Below are 17339 nucleotides of genomic sequence, written 5' to 3'. Positions count from 1 at the left end.
CGATCAGATCGTAGAAACTTTATTTTCTTGTTACGATGATTTTCAACTTCACTCTGAAATTCTTTGAACTTTTCAAATGTTTCAGATTTATGTTTCATTAAGTAGATATACCCATATCTGCTTAAGTCATCTGTGAAGGTGAGAAAATAACGATATCCGCCACGAGCCTCAATATTCATCGGACCACATACATCGGTATGTATGATTTCCAACAAATCTGTTGCTCTCTCCATAGTACCGGAGAACGGTGTTTTAGTCATCTTGCCCATGAGGCACGGTTCGCAAGTACCAAGTGATTCATAATCAAGTGGTTCCAAAAGTCCATCAGTATGGAGTTTCTTCATGCGCTTTACACCGATATGACCTAAACGACAGTGCCACAAATAAGTTGCACTTTCATTATCAACTCTGTATCTTTTGGCTTCAACATTATGAATATGTGTATCACTACTATCGAGATTCATCAAAAATAGACCACTCTACAAAGGTGCATGACCATAAAATATATTACTCATATAAATAGAACAACCATTATTCTCTGATTTAAATGAATAACCGTCTCGCATCAAACAAGATCCAGATATAATGTTCATGCTCAATGCTGGCACCAAATAACAATTATTTAGGTCTAATATTAATCCCGAAGGTAGATGTAGAGGTAGCGTGCCGACCGCGATCACATCGACTTTGGAACCGTTTCCCACGCGCATCGTCACCTCGTCCTTTGCCAGTGCCCGCTTATTCCGTAGTCCTTGTTTCGAGTTGCAAATATTAGCAACAGAACCAGTATCAAATACCCAGGTGCTACTGCGAGCTCTAGTAAGGTACACATCAATAACATGTATATCACATATACCTTTGTTCACCTTGCCATCCTTCTTATCCGCCAAATACTTGGGGCAGTTCCGTTTCCAGTGACCAGTCTGCTTGCAGTAAAAGCACTCAGTTTCAGGCTTAGGTCCAGACTTGGGTTTCTTCTCCTGAGCAGCAACTTGCTTGCTGTTCTTCTTGAAGTTCCCCTTCTTCTTCCCTTTGCCCTTTTTCTTGAAACTAGTGGTCTTGTTAACCATCAACACTTGATGCTCCTTCTTGATTTCTACCTCCGCAGCTTTCAGCATCGCAAAGAGCTCGGGAATAGTCTTGTTCATCCCTTGCATATTATAGTTCATCACGAAGCTCTTGTAGCTTGGTGGCAGTGATTGGAGAATTCTGTCAATGACGCAATCATCCGGAAGATTAACTCCCAATTGAATCAAGTGATTATTATACCCAGACATTTTGAGTATATGCTCACTGACAGAACTGTTCTCCTCCATCTTGCAGCTATAGAAAATATTAGAGACTTCATATCTCTCAATCCGGGCATTTGCTTGAAATATTAACTTCAACTCCTGGAACATCTCATATGCTCCATGACGTTCAAAACGTCGTTGAAGTCCCGATTCTAAGCCGTAAAGCATGGCACACTGAATTATCGAGTAGTCATCAGCTTTGCTCTGCCAGACGTTCATAACATCTGGTGTTGCTCCAGCAGCAGGCCTGGCACCCAGCGGTGCTTCCAGGACGTAATTCTTCTGGGCAGCAATGAGGACAATCCTCAAGTTATGGACCCAGTCCGTATAATTGCTACCATCATCTTTCAACTTTGCTTTCTCAAGGAACGCATTAAAATTCAATGGAGCAACAGCACGAGCCATCTATCTACAATCAACATAAACAAGCAAGATACTATCAGGTACTAAGTTCATGATAAGTTTTAAGTTCAATTAATCAAATTACTTAAGAACTCCCACTTAGATAGACATCCCTCTAATCTTCTAAGTGATTACGTGATCCAAATCAACTAAACCATAACCGATCATCACGTGAGATGGAGTAGTTTTCAATGGTGAACATTGTTATGTTGATCATATCTACTATATGATTCACGCTTGACCTTTTCGGTCTCCGTGTTCCGAGGCCATATCTGCATATGCTAGGCTCGTCAAGTTTAACCTGAGTATTCTGCGTGTGCAAAACTGGCTTGCACCCGTTGTAGATGGACGTAGAGCTTATCACACCCGATCATCACGTGGTGTCTGGGCACGACGAACTTTGGCAACGGTGCATACTCAGGGAGAACACTTCTTGATAATTTAGTGAGAGATCATCTTATAATGCTACCGTCAATCAAAGCAAGATAAGATGCATAAAAAGATAAACATCACATGCAATCAATATAAGTGATATGATATGGCCATCATCATCTTGTGCTTGTGATCTCCATCTCCAAAGCATCGTCATGATCACCATCGTCACCGGCGCGACACCTTGATCTCCATCATAGCATCATTGTCGTCTCGCCAATCTTATGCTTCCACGACTATCACTACCGTTTAGTAATAAAGTAAAGCATTACATCGCGATTGCATTGCATACAATAAAGCGACAACCATATGGCTCCTGCCAGTTGCCGATAACTTGGTTACAAAACATGATCATCTCATACAATAAAATTCAGCATCATGCCTTGACCATATCACATCACAACATACCCTGCAAAAACAAGTTAGACGTCCTCTACTTTGTTGTTGCAAGTTTTACGTGGCTGCTACGGGCTTAAGCAAGAACCAATCTCACCTACGCATCAAAACCACAACGATAGTTTGTCAAATAGACTCCATTTTAACCTTCGCAAGGACCGGGCATAGTCACACTTGGTTCAACTAAAGTTGGAGAGACAGTCGCCCGCAAGCCACCTGTGTGCAAAGCACGTCGGGGGAACCGGTCTCGCGTAAGCGTACGCGTAATGTTGGTTCGGGTCGTCTCGTCCAACAATACCGCCGAACCAAGTATGGCATGGTGGTAGGCAGTATGACTTATATCGCCCACAACTCACTTGTGTTCTACTCGTGCAAATAACATCAAACCATAAAACCTAGGCTCGGATGCCACTGTTGGGTTTCGTAGTAATTTCAAAAAAATTCCTACGCACATGCAAGATCATGGTGATGCATAGCAACGATAGGGGAGGGTGTTGTCTACATACCCACGCATACCAACTGTAGAAGCGTTGACGCAACGTAGAGGAAGTAGTCGTACGTCTTCACGATCCAACCGATTAAGCACCGAAACTACGGCACCTCCGAGTTCGAGCACACGTACAACTCGATGACGATCCCCGGACTCCGATCCAGCAAAGTGTCGGGGAAGAGTTCCGTCAGCACGACGGCGTGGTGATGATCTTGATGCACTATAGCAGGAGGGCTTCGCCTAAACTCCGCTACAGTATTATCGAGGAATATGGTGGCAGGGGGCACCGCACACGGCTAAGGAATAGATCACGTGGATCAACTTGTGTGTTCTAGGGTGCCTCTACCTCAGTATATAAAGGCCTATAGGGGGGAGGCTGGCCGGCCAAGGTGTGGCGCGCCAAGAGAGTCCTACTCCCTCTGGGAGTAGGATTCCCCCCCCCCCCCAATCCTAGTTGCAATAGGATTCGCGGAGGGGGAAAAGAGAGAGAGGGGGCCGGCCACCTCTCCTAGTCCTAATAGGACTAGGGGGAGGGGGGAGGCGCGCGGCCGATGTAGGGCTGCCTCTTCTCTTTTCCACTAAGGCCCATCATGGCCCATTTAACTCCCGGGGGGTTCCGGTAACCTTCCCGGTACTCCGGTAAAATCCCGATTTCACCCGGAACACTTCCGATATCCAAACATAGGCTTCCAATATATCAATATTTACGTCTCGACCATTTCGAGACTCCTCGTCATGTCCGTGATCACATCCGGGACTCTGAACAACCTTCGGTACATCAAAATGTATAAACTCATAATATAACTGTCATCGTAACCTTAAGCGTGCGGACCCTACGGGTTCGAGAACAATGTAGACATGACCGAGACACGTCTCCGGTCAATAACTAATAGCGGGACCTGGATGCCCATATTGGCTCCTACATATTCTACGAAGATCTTTATCGGTCATACCGCATAACAACATACGTTGTTCCCTTTATCACCGGTATGTTACTTGCCCGAGATTCGATCGTCGGTATTCCTATACCTAGTTCAATCTCGTTACCGGCAAGTCCCTTTACTCGTTCCGTAATACATCATCCCGCAACTAACTCATTTATTTGCAATGCTTGCAAGGCTTAAGTGATGTGCATTACTGAGAGGGCCTAGAGATACCTCTCCGACAATCGGAGTGACAAATCCTAATCTCGAAATACGCCAACCCAACATCTACCTTTGGAGACACCTGTAGAGCTCCTTTATAATCACCCATTTACGTTGTGACGTTTGGTAGCACATAAAGTGTTCCTCCGATAAACGGGAGTTGCATAATCTCATAGTTATAGGAACATGTATAAGTCATGAAGAAAAGCAATAGCAACATACTAAACGATCGGGTGCTAAGCTAATGGAATGGGTCATGTCAATCAGATCATTCAACTAATGATGTGACCTCGTTAATCAAATAACAACACTTTGTTCATGGTTAGGAAACATAACCATCTTTGATTAACGAGCTAGTCAAGTAGAGGCATACTAGTGACACTCTGTTTGTCTATGTATTCACACATGTATTATGTTTCCGGTTAATACAATTCTAGCATGAATAATAAATATTTATCATGATTATAAGGAAATAAATAATAACTTTATTATTGCCTCTAGGGCATATTTCCTTCATATGCTTGGGCAGATGATGGCTCGTTCTCAGTCATGACAACTTGATTGTCCTCAAAATCTGGACGGATGGGCAGGTGTTCCTTGTCCAATAAATATATGCCCGTGCCCATCTTGGAGTTAATGAGCTCCTGGATCTGAGGGGCATATCCGCAACTCCTCTTCTGATCTGCTGCAGTCCTTTTGATAGTTTCCACTATGAGGCTCATCACCTTGAACTTCTGAGGCACATCAAATACATGTAGCAAGTTGATAGCATGGCCTCTGATCATCTTGTGATCTCCAGACTTGGGCAATAAGGTGTGCCTCAAGATCCAATTGATAGTTAGCAGCCCTGACAGAAGGTAATGCACAGACCCAAATTTGAAGGTGTCAAGAGCTTCATTGGGAATTTCCTTGTACATATTGGACATAGAGTTATGGTCCATCTTCTTCTTGGCATATATGTCCAAGTCATCATCATGCTCCTCTGGGGCATTAATGATCTGTGCCCACTCATCAACTGTGGATTGGTACATTGTACCCTCAGACATCCATGTGATCCTCCCATCTGAATAAAAATGTGTTGTGGAGTAGAACTGCATTATAAGCTCCTCATTCCACTTTGTGAGCTTCTGCCCAACAAAGTCAGCTACTCCACAAGCTATGAAGCTGTCTTGCACTCCAGGATAGTGCTCCTCATTGTCCTTGATGTACTGCCAGTCAACCCATCTCATATCACAGACTATTGGCTTCTTATCAAGCAGCACTGTCTCATAGAAGTCTTGTTGTTCCTTAGTGTGGAACCTGTAGTCAACAACAGTCCTCCTCCTTGAAGCATACGGGTCTTCTTCTCTCCACTTCCTCAGCCCTGAATCTCTCCTGAGCTTCATGTCCTCAGCCACAGGATGCGCATCGTTGTGGTCTGGGATCTTGGGCTTGAGCTTTCTCAGAACTTGCTCTTCATCCTCTTCTTCAGCAACAGTCTCAGACACTGGGGCCTTGTTCTTCTCAGCTGCAGGAATGCTCCTTGTATTCCTCTTTGGTTTTGGCTTGGAGGCAGCTTTGGGCTTAGATGCAGTAGCCCCTGATCTTATGGCATCACCCATCAGCTTGGGTGCCTTGGGTGCTAGTGCAGCTACCTCTTCTTCCTCTTCCTCTTCCATGATGGAAGCCTTTCCTAGCACTCTGGCTACGGTCTTCTTGACCCTTTCCTTTCTTTTCTTTCCCTCAGCAGCAACTGGCTCTTTAGGTGCAGGCTTCTCAGTTGAAGCTCTTGCCTTTGACATGGGCTGCCTGCCTGCTGGTCTTTTGATTTTCAGCCATGGCTTTGTGCCTTGAGCTGGCTCAACTCTCTTTGATGTGGCCTCTCCCTCTGCCACATAATCTTCATCTTCGGAATCAGAAGTTCTCTTCTTCCTCTGTCTGGTGGCAGCTTTTGGCAAGTTGCTAGGGGTGCTCCTGCTGCCCTCATCTCAAGAGCTGGAGGGACTAGTGCCCTCACTCATGTGCACCTGCTGCTCTGACATGTTCTGGCTGTTACTTTGATCAGACATGCTGCAAACTCTGACTGCTGACCCTTTGAACAGTTTATAGATGAGGTAGAAAAGATGAGCATCACAAAATGCAGAGATTTTTGCAGAAGAATGATCCAAAAACTTAGTTTTAGTTTCCCACTGAAATCATCTCGGATCTACCGATTTTCAAACTCGGTGATACCGAAGCAGTTTTGGAACCTAAACTAGTGAACTCGGTAGGACTGAGTCATAGTTCGGTGGCACCGAGACTGCTAGGGTTTCACAGAGTTCCAAAATCGGTCACACCGATAAGTAATTCTCGGTCAGACCGAGTCTCACTTGTGCAATGGCATAAGCCAAATCGGTGGGACCGAGTTTTTCAACTCGGTGGGTCCGAGATGGTTTCGGCGGAAACCTAACCCTAAAATTTTCGAATTAAAGCTAATCTACGGGCGTATTGACTGGATAGGAGTGTTTCAATCGTGGCAAGAATCATGAAGAACACAATGTGCTAGGAATCGGACGGGGAATAGCACTGTGATCGAGTCCATACCCTAGTTCGGCGGAGACTCTCTACGGCGGCAACGGCGGGGCAGAATTCCCGTTGAAGGCGACGGAGACCAGCGACTGGAGGCGGCTGGCGGCGAGAAGACGATCCGGAGACCACATTGGCAGAGCAGGCTATCGCGCGGGCGAAGGGGTTCGAAGAAATTTCCAAATTTTGCCCGTGACTATATATAGCCCGACCCTGTCGGTGTGACCGAGTGGAACAACTCAGTGGCACCGAGATTCATAACTGCAGGCAGTTACTGAAACTCGGTGTGACCAAAATGTTCAAATCGGTTGCACCGAGATCGAAAACCTAGATCAACTTAGTGATCTCGGTAGGACCGAAAGTGGGGTATCGGTCAGACCGAGAATCATAAAGAGGTTTCGGAAGTTTAAGTCTATGACGAATCGGGGACTCCGAGCGCTCCTCACACAAAGTGGTTCGAATCTGACTTGATCAAATTTTGTGATGCAGCATGAATAGAGTTTGAGACGAGAAAAGCATAGATAGCTAGAGGAGGTGCTTAGGCATTCTTGTCCATCCACTTGGCAAAAGAAAATAAAACCAAACAATCAAAACAACAAGTGGATGTCCTCGAATGAGCAAAATATGCAACCAGCATGCTCACACAATAAGATGGCAAATGAAATATGTGGCAAGGCATGCACAACCAATTCTAGCATCTATCAAGCAATTTGCAATGACAAGGTCATCTATATATGAGTATATTGACTTAGGAGTCAAGTGAGAGCACTTGATCATAGGTCATACTCATCGTTTAAGCTCAAGTGGGGTTACCACTTTTACATAAAGCATTGTTGTGTTCACATCTTTAGAGTTGCTTTAGCTCAAGTCTTAGAGTAAAGCTCCCCCTAGATGTGATATCCCCCCTAAGAGGGATGAACTAACCTTGGGTTTTGTCGATGATGACTTCATGTAGATGTTGAAGATGTGGATGCTCAATGTTGATGTAGATCACTTGGAGCTATCCATTTGAGTGAATTGCACTTTCAATACCTACATGGGTTAGTCCCACAAGGAACAAACAAGGATATCCATAGACATAGAGTGATGCACACAAAAGATGATGTCCATGAAAACTTTTAGGTTTCCTTGTCCCTTGTCTTACCAACAAGAGGGTTTGTGACTCCTTGAACTAGTGCAAGATGTGGAAGTTGATTGCACTTGTTCTTGCCAAAATGATAAGAGTGAAGTATGTTGGCGGAGTCACCCTCAAGAACTCTCTAGTTCTTCTTCTTTTGGATCCACATCATCTTGATGGGAATCCTTGGAGTTGTAGTCGTACTTGATGAAGTGGAACTTGAAGTAGTCTTGGGAATCCACTTGACTAAGGTCTTAGGAGCTTCTTCAAATGCGTCAATTTCCTCTTGAAGCTTGTCCTTGCCTTTTTGCTTGTAGTCTTGTGGTGGAAGATCATCTTGAGCTTGTGTCTCCTTGAAAGAAGTATACTTCTCTTGTTGAGGAACAAACTTTGTCTTGGGGTATTGATCTTCTTCCCACTCAACTCCATTGGCATTGAACTTTCGTTCAAAACCAACACCTTGATTCTTCCGGTGCATTCCTTGCTTGCGCACAATTTCCTCGAATTGCTTACTCCCGGCAAGACTTTTGTACACTCCTTTCTCTATAATTCCCTTCAATAAACTATTTTCTTGCTCAAGTGTAACTTGGCTAAGAGAATCATTAGTGGAATCAAGAGAACTACTAGAAGCAACAATATTGGATTTAGCATGATCATTGTTACTGCTAGAGGAAGAATCTTTCTTGTTCTTGTTACTAGACTTGACTTGAGGCATGTAAGTGGATAAGAGTAAACGCTTGGCAATGTAAGAAGAGCTTTTCTTGCGGAGATCATCATTGATTGCTTTTAAGAACTCATGCTCTTGCTCAAGATTGAGCTTTTCAAAGCGTAATTTCTCATGAGCTCTTAAAAGTTCTCGATGATCTTCGAAGATAGTCTCATGAGCTAACTTAAGAGTGTTTAGTTCTTTAGTTAGAGCCTCAATCTTCTCCTTATCATTGTCATTCGTTTTATCTTGATTAGCATGTTTAATTGACGTTTCATCATAGTATTCATCACTAGAGTTGTCAACAAGCAAATAATCACCTAACAAGTCATCTTCATCACTATTGAAATCAACATACTCGGGGTGTGTTACCTTAGGACCTTTGGCCATGAAGCATCTTCCAATTCCTTCATTTGGTGAGTCAAATATGTCGTAGGAGTTGGTTGACACAAGTGCTAGACCGGCAACACCTTCATCTTGAGTATCTTCGGAGTCGGAGTGATAACTTCTCTCGGAGTGGCTGTCGGAGTCGGAGCCGGATACCCATTCACCAACATGAGCTTGATGTCTTCGTCTTGTGTAGCTCCTTGATGATTTTTCCTTCCATTCCGAATCCTTGCTTCTCCGTGAGTATCTTCGTTCATAACGATCATCTCTACTCCTCCTCTCTCTTGGTGGTGATTCTTTGCTTCTTCTTTTTGGAGAATCTTCTCTTCTCTTGTAGGGAGCCGTACACTCATTGGAATAGTATCCGGGTCTTCCACAACTGTAGCAGTTTCGCTCTCGACTAGAAGATCTTTTGTCATTGTAGGACCTTGACTTGAAGCTTCTATCTTTGCTTCTACTCTTGTAGAACTTGTTGAAGTTCTTCACCATTAAGCTCAATTCTTCATTGAAGTCTTGTTTCTCACTTGATGATGTAGGGGATTCACATGAGGCTTTATAGGCACCACTTGATTTGTTGTGAAGTTCCTCTTTATGCTTAAGTGACATCTCATGAGCAACAATTCTTCCAATCACCTCTGTTGGCTTGAGATCTTTGTAATTGGGCATCATTTGGATCAATGTGCACACGGTATCATATTTTCCATCCAAGGCTCTTAGAATCTTCTTGATGATGAATCTGTCGGTCATCTCTTCACTTCCTAAGCCGGCAATCTCATTTGTGATGAGAGCAAGCCTAGAGTACATTTCAGCGACACCTTCACCATCCTTCATCTTGAACTTGTCAAGTTGGCTTTGAAGCACATCCAACTTGGATTCCTTGACGGAGTTGGTACCTTCGTGCATATAAATCAAAGTGTCCCAAATTTCCTTCGCATTCTCAAGACGGCTGATTTTGTTGAATTCTTGGGGGCACAATCCGTTGAAGAGAATATCACAAGCTTGAGCATTGTATTGCAACATCTTCAACTCATCCGCGGTAGCTTCACGGTTTGGTTCTCTCCCATCAAAGAAGTCACCTTGCAAACCAACACACACAATAGCCCAAACGGCGGGGTTATGTCCAAGAATATGCATTTTCATTTTATGCTTCCAACTAGCAAAATTAGTACCATCAAAGTAAGGACCTCTACGGTGATAATTTCCCTCGCTAGACGCCATACTCTCCTAGGTTGTGAAACCAAGGCTATGACCACCAAAGCTATGGATCAAAGCAAATGGAGACCAAAGCTCTGATACCACTTGTAGAATCGAAAGTATGTCTAGAGGGGGTGATTAGACTACTTGACCAAATAAAAACTTAACCTTTTCCCAATTTTAGTTCTTGGCAGATTTTAGCTATTTTAAGACAAGTCAAGCAATCATCAGACAATTCAAGCAAGTATGCAAAGAGTATATTGGCAGCGGAAAGTAAAGCATGCAACTTGCAAGAATGTAAAGGGAAGGGTTTGGAGAATTCAAACGCAATTGGAGATACGGATGTTTTTCCCGTGGTTCGGATAGGTGGTGCTATCCTACATCCACGTTGATGGAGACTTCAACCCACAAAGGGTAACGGTTGCGAGAGTCCACACAGGGCTCCACCCACAAAGGGTAATGGTTGCGCGAGTCCACACTGGGATCCACCCACGAAGGGTCCACGAAGAAGCAACCACCCACAAAGGGTCCACGAAGAAGCAACCTTGTCTATCCCACCATGGCCATCGCCCACATAGGACTTGCCTCACTAGCGGTAGATCTTCACGAAGTAGGCGATCTCCTTGCCCTTACAAACTCCTTGGTTCAACTCCACAATCTTGTCGGAGGCTCCCAAGTGACACCTAGCCAATCTAGGAGACACCACTCTCCAAGAAGTAACAAATGGCGTGTAGGTAATGAACTCCTTGCTCTTGTGCTTCAAATGATAGTCTCCCCAACACTCAACTCTCTCTCATAGGATTTGGATTTGGTGGAAAGAAGATTTGAGTGGAAAGCAACTTGGGAAGGCTAGAGATCAAGATTCATATGGTAGGAATGGAATATCTTGGTCTCAACACATGAGTAGGTGGTTCTCTCTCAGAACATACGAGTTGGAATGGTGTATGTGTTCTGATGGATCTCTCCTCGAATGAAGAGGAGGTGGAGGGGTATATATAGCCTCCACACAAAATCGAACCGTTACATAGTTTTCCAATCTCGATGGGACCGAATCAACAAACTCGGTCGGACCGAAAATGTAAACCTAGTGACCGTTAGAGATTTTCGGTGGGACTGACATGCAACTCAGTAGGACCGATATGGTTAGGGTTTGGGCGTAATGTAATCTCGGTGAGACCGATTACACAAACTCGGTGAGACCGAATTTGGTAATTAGCTAACCAGAGAGTTGGTCAGGCAAACTCGGTGGGACCGATTTGCTCTTTTGGTGAGACCGAAAAGTTACAAAGGGGAAATACTGAATTTACATTGCAATCTCGGTGGGACCGATTCGCTCTTTCGGTGAGACCGAAAAGTTACGAAAGGGAAACAGAGAGTTTGCAGTCCCATATCGGTGAGACCGAGATCCCTATCGGTAGAACCGAATTTGCTAGGGTTTGGCAGTGGCTAATGACAAGTGAAACTCGGTGGCGCCGGATAGGAAGAATCGGTAGGACCGAGTTTGGTTTAGGGTTTAGGTCATATGTGGATATGGGAAAGTAGTTGAGGGTTTTTGGAGCATATCACTAAGCACATGAAGCAAGAGGCTCATTAAGCAACACCTCATCCCTCCTTGATAGTATTGGCTTTTCCTAAAGACTCAATGTGATCTTGGATCACTAAAATATAAAATGAAGAGTCTTGAGCTTTTGAGCTTGAGCCAATCCTTTTTCCTTAGCATTTTGAGGGTTCCACTTCACATCCATGCCATGCCAATCATTGAGCTTTCCTGAAATAATCATCTTGGAATAGCATTAGCTCAATGAGCTATATGTTGTTATGAATTACCAAAACCACCTAGGGATAGTTGCACTTTTACTAATGTTGATGATCATGTAACTTCAGATCAAGTTACTACCGAACCTCGTAGGTCAACCAGAGTGAGATCCGCATGAGAGTGGTACGGTAATCCTGTTCTAGAGGTCATGTTAATTGACCATGACGAACCTATGAACTATGAGGAAGCGATGATGAGCTCAGATTCCGCGAAATGGCTTGAGGCCATGAAATCTGAGATTGGATCCATGTATGAGAACAGAGTATGGACTTTGATTGACTTGCCCGATGATCGGTGAGTCATTAAGAATAAATGGATCTTCAAGAGGAAGACGAACACTGATGGTAGTGTTACTATCTACAAAGCTCGAATTGTCGCAAAGTGTTTTTGACAAGTTCAAGGTGTTGACTACGATGAGATTTTCTCACTTGTATCGATGCTTAAAAGTCTGTCTGAATCATGTTAGCAGTTGCCGCATTTTATAAAATCTGGCAAATGGATGTCAAAACTGTATTCCTTCATGGATTTCTTAAAAAGAAGAGTTGTATATGATGCAACCAGAAGGTTTTGTCGACCCTAAAGGTGCTAACAAAGTGAGCAAGCTCCAGCGATCCATCTATGGACTCGTGCACCTCTCGGAGTTGGAATATATGCTTTGATAAAGTGATCAAAGTATATGGTTTTATACAGACTTGCGGTGAAGCCTGTATTTACAAGAAAGTGAGTGGGAGCACTACAACATTTCTGATAAGTATATGTGAATGACATATTGTTAATCGGAAAGAATGTAGAATTTTATGGAAAGCATAAAGGGGTTTTTGAAAGGAGTTTTTCAAAGAAAGACCTCGATGAAGCTGCTTACATATTGAGCATCAAGATTTATAGAGATAGATCAAGATGCTTGATAAGTTATTTCAATGAGTACATACCTTGACAAGATTTTGAAGTAGTTCAAAATGGAATAGTTAAAGAAGGAGTTCTTGCCTGTGTTGCAAGGTGTGAAGTTGAGTAAAGACTCAAAACCCGACCACAGCAGAAAATAAAAAGAGAATGATAAGTCATTCCCTATGCCCCAGTCATAGGTTCTAGAAAGTATGCTATGCTATTTACCAGTCCTATTGTATACCTTAGCATATTTCTGGCAAGGGAGTACAATAGTGATCTAGGAGTAGATCACTGGACAACGGTCAAAATTATCCTTAGAGGACTAAGGAAATATTTCTCGGTTATGGAGGTGATAAAAGAGTTCATCGTAAATAGTTACGTTAATGCAAGCTTTTTACATCGATCTAGATGACTCTAAGTCTCAATCTGGATACATATTGAAAGTGGGAGCAATTAGCTAGAGTAGCTCCGTGTAGAGCATTGTAGGCATAGAAATTTGCGAAATACATACGGATCTGAATGTTGCAGACCTGCAGACTAAACTTCTCTCACAAGCAAAACATGATCACTCTTTGGGTGTTAATCACATAGCGATGTGAACTAGATTATAGACTCTAGTAAACCCTTTTGGGTATTAGTCACATGGAGATGTGAACTAGATTATTGACTCTAGTGCAAGTGGGAGACTGAAGGAAATATGCCCTAGAGGCAATAATAAAGTTATTATTTATTTCCTTATATCATGATAATTGTTTTATTATTCATGCTAGAATTGTATTAACCGGAAACATGATACATGTGTGAATACATAGACAAACAGAGTGTCACTAGTATGCCTCTACTTGACTAGCTCGTTGATCAAAGATGGTTATGTTTCCTAGCCATAGACAAAGAGTTGTCATTTGATTAATGGGATCACATCATTAGGAGAATGATGTGATTGACTTGACCCATTCCGTCCGCTTACCACTTGATCGTTTAGTTTGTTGCTATTGCTTTCTTCATGATGTATACATGTTCCTATGACTATGAGATTATGCAACTCCCGTTTACCGGAGGAACACTTTGTGTGCTACCAAACATCACAATGTAACTGGGTGATTATAAAGGTGCTCTATAGGTGTCTCCGAAGGTATTTGTTGGGCTGGCGTATTTCGAGATTAGGATTTGTCACTCCGATTGTCGGAGAGGTATCTCTGGGCCCACTCGGTAATCCACATCACTTAAGCCTTGCTAGCATTGCAACTAATGAGCTAGTTGCGGGATGATGTATTATGGAATGAATAAAGAGACTTTCCGGTAACGAGATTGAACTAGGTATTGGATACCGACGATCGAATCTCGGGCAAGTAACATACCGATGACAAAGAGAACAACGTATAGTGTTGTGCGGTTTGGCCGATAAAGATCTTCGTAGAATATGTAGGAACCAATATGAGCATCCAGGTTCCGCTATTGGTTATTGACCGGAAACGTGTCTCGGTCATGTCTACATAGTTCTCGAACCCGTAGGGTCCTTACGCTTAAAGTTCTGTGACGATCGGTTTTATGAGTTTATATGTTTTGATGTACCGAAGGTAGTTCGGAGTCCCGTATATGATCATGGACATGAATAGGAGTCTTGAAATGGTCGAGACATAAAGATTTATATATTGGAAGCCTATATTTGGATATCGGAAGTGTTCCGGGTGAAATCGGGATTTTACTGGAGTACCGGGGGTTACCGGAACCCCCCCCCCCCCGGGGGGGGGGGGTTAATGGGACATGATGGGCCTTAGTGGAAGAGAGGAGGGGCTGCCAGGGTAGGCTGTGCGCCCCCTCTCCATCTAGTCCGAATTGGACAAGGAGGGAGGCGGCGCCCCCCTTTCCTTCCACTCTCCCTCCTCCTTCCCCCTTCTCCTATTCCAACTAGGAAAGAAGGGAGTCCTACTCCCGGTGGGAGTAGGACTCCTCGTGGCGCGCCTCCTCCTGGTCGGCCGCCTCTCCCCCCTTGCTCCTTTATATACGGGGGCAGGGGGCACATCTAGACACACAAGTTGATCATTGAGATCTCTCCAGCCATGTGCAGTTCCCCCCTCCACCATAATCCACCTCGGTCATACTGTAGCGGTGTTTAGGCGAAGCCCTGCTGTGGTAGCTTCATCAACATCGTCACCACGCCATCGTGCTGACGAAGCTCTTCCCCAAGCTCTACTGGATCGTGAGTTCGCGGGACATCACCGAGCTGAACGTGTGCTGAATGCGGAGGTGCCGTATGTTCGGTGCTAAGGATCGGTCGATTGTGAAGACGTACGACTACATCAACCGCGTTGTTATAATGCTTCTGCTCAACGTTCTACAAGGGTACGTGGACGGCACTCTCACATCTCGTTGCTATGCATCACCGTGATCTTGCGTGTGCGTAGGAAAATTTTGAAATTACTACATTCCCCAACATCTTCTTCTCAACATATACATCCAAGTGATCTTCATGCTCTGCAGGGGCATTGATCAGCTGAGCCCATTCATCAACAGAAGATTGGTACCTGGTACCCTCAGACATCCAAACGATCTTCTCATCTAGATAGAAATGGGTAGTGGAGTAGAACTGCATGATCTACTCATCATTCCACATGGTGAGCTTCTCGGCCACAAAGGTATCAACTCCACATGCCCTGAAGCTGTCATCGACACCTGGATAGTGATCCTCATTCTCCTTGATGTACTCCCAGTCAACCCATCTCATGTCACACACAATGGGCTTCTTGTCAAGCAGGATTGTCTCATAAAAGTCTTGTTGTCCCTTGGTGTGAAACTTGTAGTCCACAGCAGTCCTCCTCCTGACAGCATATGGATCAGACTGTCTCCATAACCTCAGTCCTGCATCCTTCCTGATGTGCATGTCCTCAGCGACTGGATGACCATCATTATAATCAAGAATTTTGGGCTTCAATTTCTGCAAAACATGGGATTCATCATCCTCTTCTTCAGCATCTTCAGGCACTGGGGCCTTGTTTTTCTCCTCAGCGGGAATGTTTCTAGTGCTTCTCTTGGGTTTAGGCTTCTGAGCTGGAGCAGTAGCCTTGGGAGCAGGTTTGGGCTTAGATGGAGCAGCCCCTGATCTGATTGCATCTCCCATGAGCTTTTGTGCTTTGGGTGCTGGTGCAGCATCCTCTTCCTCTTCATCTGAGCCTCTCATTATTGATGATCTGCCAAGCACTCTGGCAGTGGTCTTCTTGACCCTTTCCTTCCTTTCTCCAACTGCCTCTTCAGATGGCTTGGAGGTTTCAGCAGTGGATGCTCTGGCCTTAGACATGGGAACTCTCTTTGCTGGTGCCTTCTTATGCATCCCTGGCTTAAGTGTAGCAGCTGAGCCATACTACTTTTTCAGCACCTTTTTCTTTGAAGTGGCCTCATCCTCAACAGACACATAATCTTCATCCCCTAAATCAGAAGTTTTCTTCTTCCTTGTCCTGGTACCTGCCTTTGGCAAGTTGCTTGGTGTGCTCCTTCTGCCATCATCATAAGAGCTAGAGGGACTAGTGCCCTCGCTCATCTGGACTTGTTCTTCAGATTTGTTCTAGCTGACACTTTGGTCAGACATCATGCAGGCAAACTGTCAGCAGACCCTGTGAATGGATTATAGATTAGGTAGAGAAGATGAGAATCACAAAGTACAGGAGTTTTGCAAAACAATTGAGTCAAAAAGTTTAGTTTTAGTTCTCTACAGAAGTGATCTCGGAGCTACTGAATTGACAAACTCGGTGATACCGAAGCAACACTTGGAACCTAAACTAGTGAACTCGGTAGGGACGAGTCACAGTTCAGTGGCACCGAGATTGCTAGGGTTTCACAGAGTCCTGAACTCGGTCATACCGATTTGCGCGTTTCGGTCAGACCGAAGAGCGCATGTGCAATGGCCAAGGCCGAATCGGTGAGACCGATTTCTACAGTTTGGTCGGTCTGAGATGAGTTCTGCGGAGAGCTAACCCTAAAATTTTCGAATCAATCTAGACCTAAGGAAGTTTTAGCTGGATGGATGAATCTCAATCGTGGCAAGAACCATGGCATTGACCTTGTGCTAGGAATCGTAGTGAAAAAGACAGCACAAGGGATCGAACACTTACCCTAATGCGGCGAGTGTTCGCTACGGCGGCAACGGCGGAGCAGATTGCCATTGACGGCGGCGGAGACCAGCGGCGGGAGGTCGCTGGCGGCGAGAAGACGATCCGGAGACCCGAAGTCGCAGAGTAGGTTATGCGCGGGCGAAGGGGTTTCGGAAAAATTTCCAAAATTTGGCCCGTTAGTATATATAACCTGACCATGTCGGTGTGACCGAGTGGGACAACTCGGTGGCACCGAGATGCAAAACTACAGGCAGTTACCGCAACTCGGTGTGACCGAACGGTTCTAATCGGTTGCACCGAGATTGAAAACGTAGATCAACTAAGTGATCTCGGTAGGACCAAAAAGGATGAGTCGGTCAGACCAAAATGCACAAAGAGGTTTTGGAAGTTTAAGTCTATGAGGAATCGAGAACTCCGAGTGCTCTTC

The sequence above is a fragment of the Triticum dicoccoides genome, chromosome 5A, assembly GCF_002162155.2.
Source record: "Triticum dicoccoides isolate Atlit2015 ecotype Zavitan chromosome 5A, WEW_v2.0, whole genome shotgun sequence".
NCBI classification, from domain to species: Eukaryota; Viridiplantae; Streptophyta; class Magnoliopsida; order Poales; family Poaceae; genus Triticum; species Triticum dicoccoides.
Note: the sequence above shows the minus strand (reverse complement) of the source record.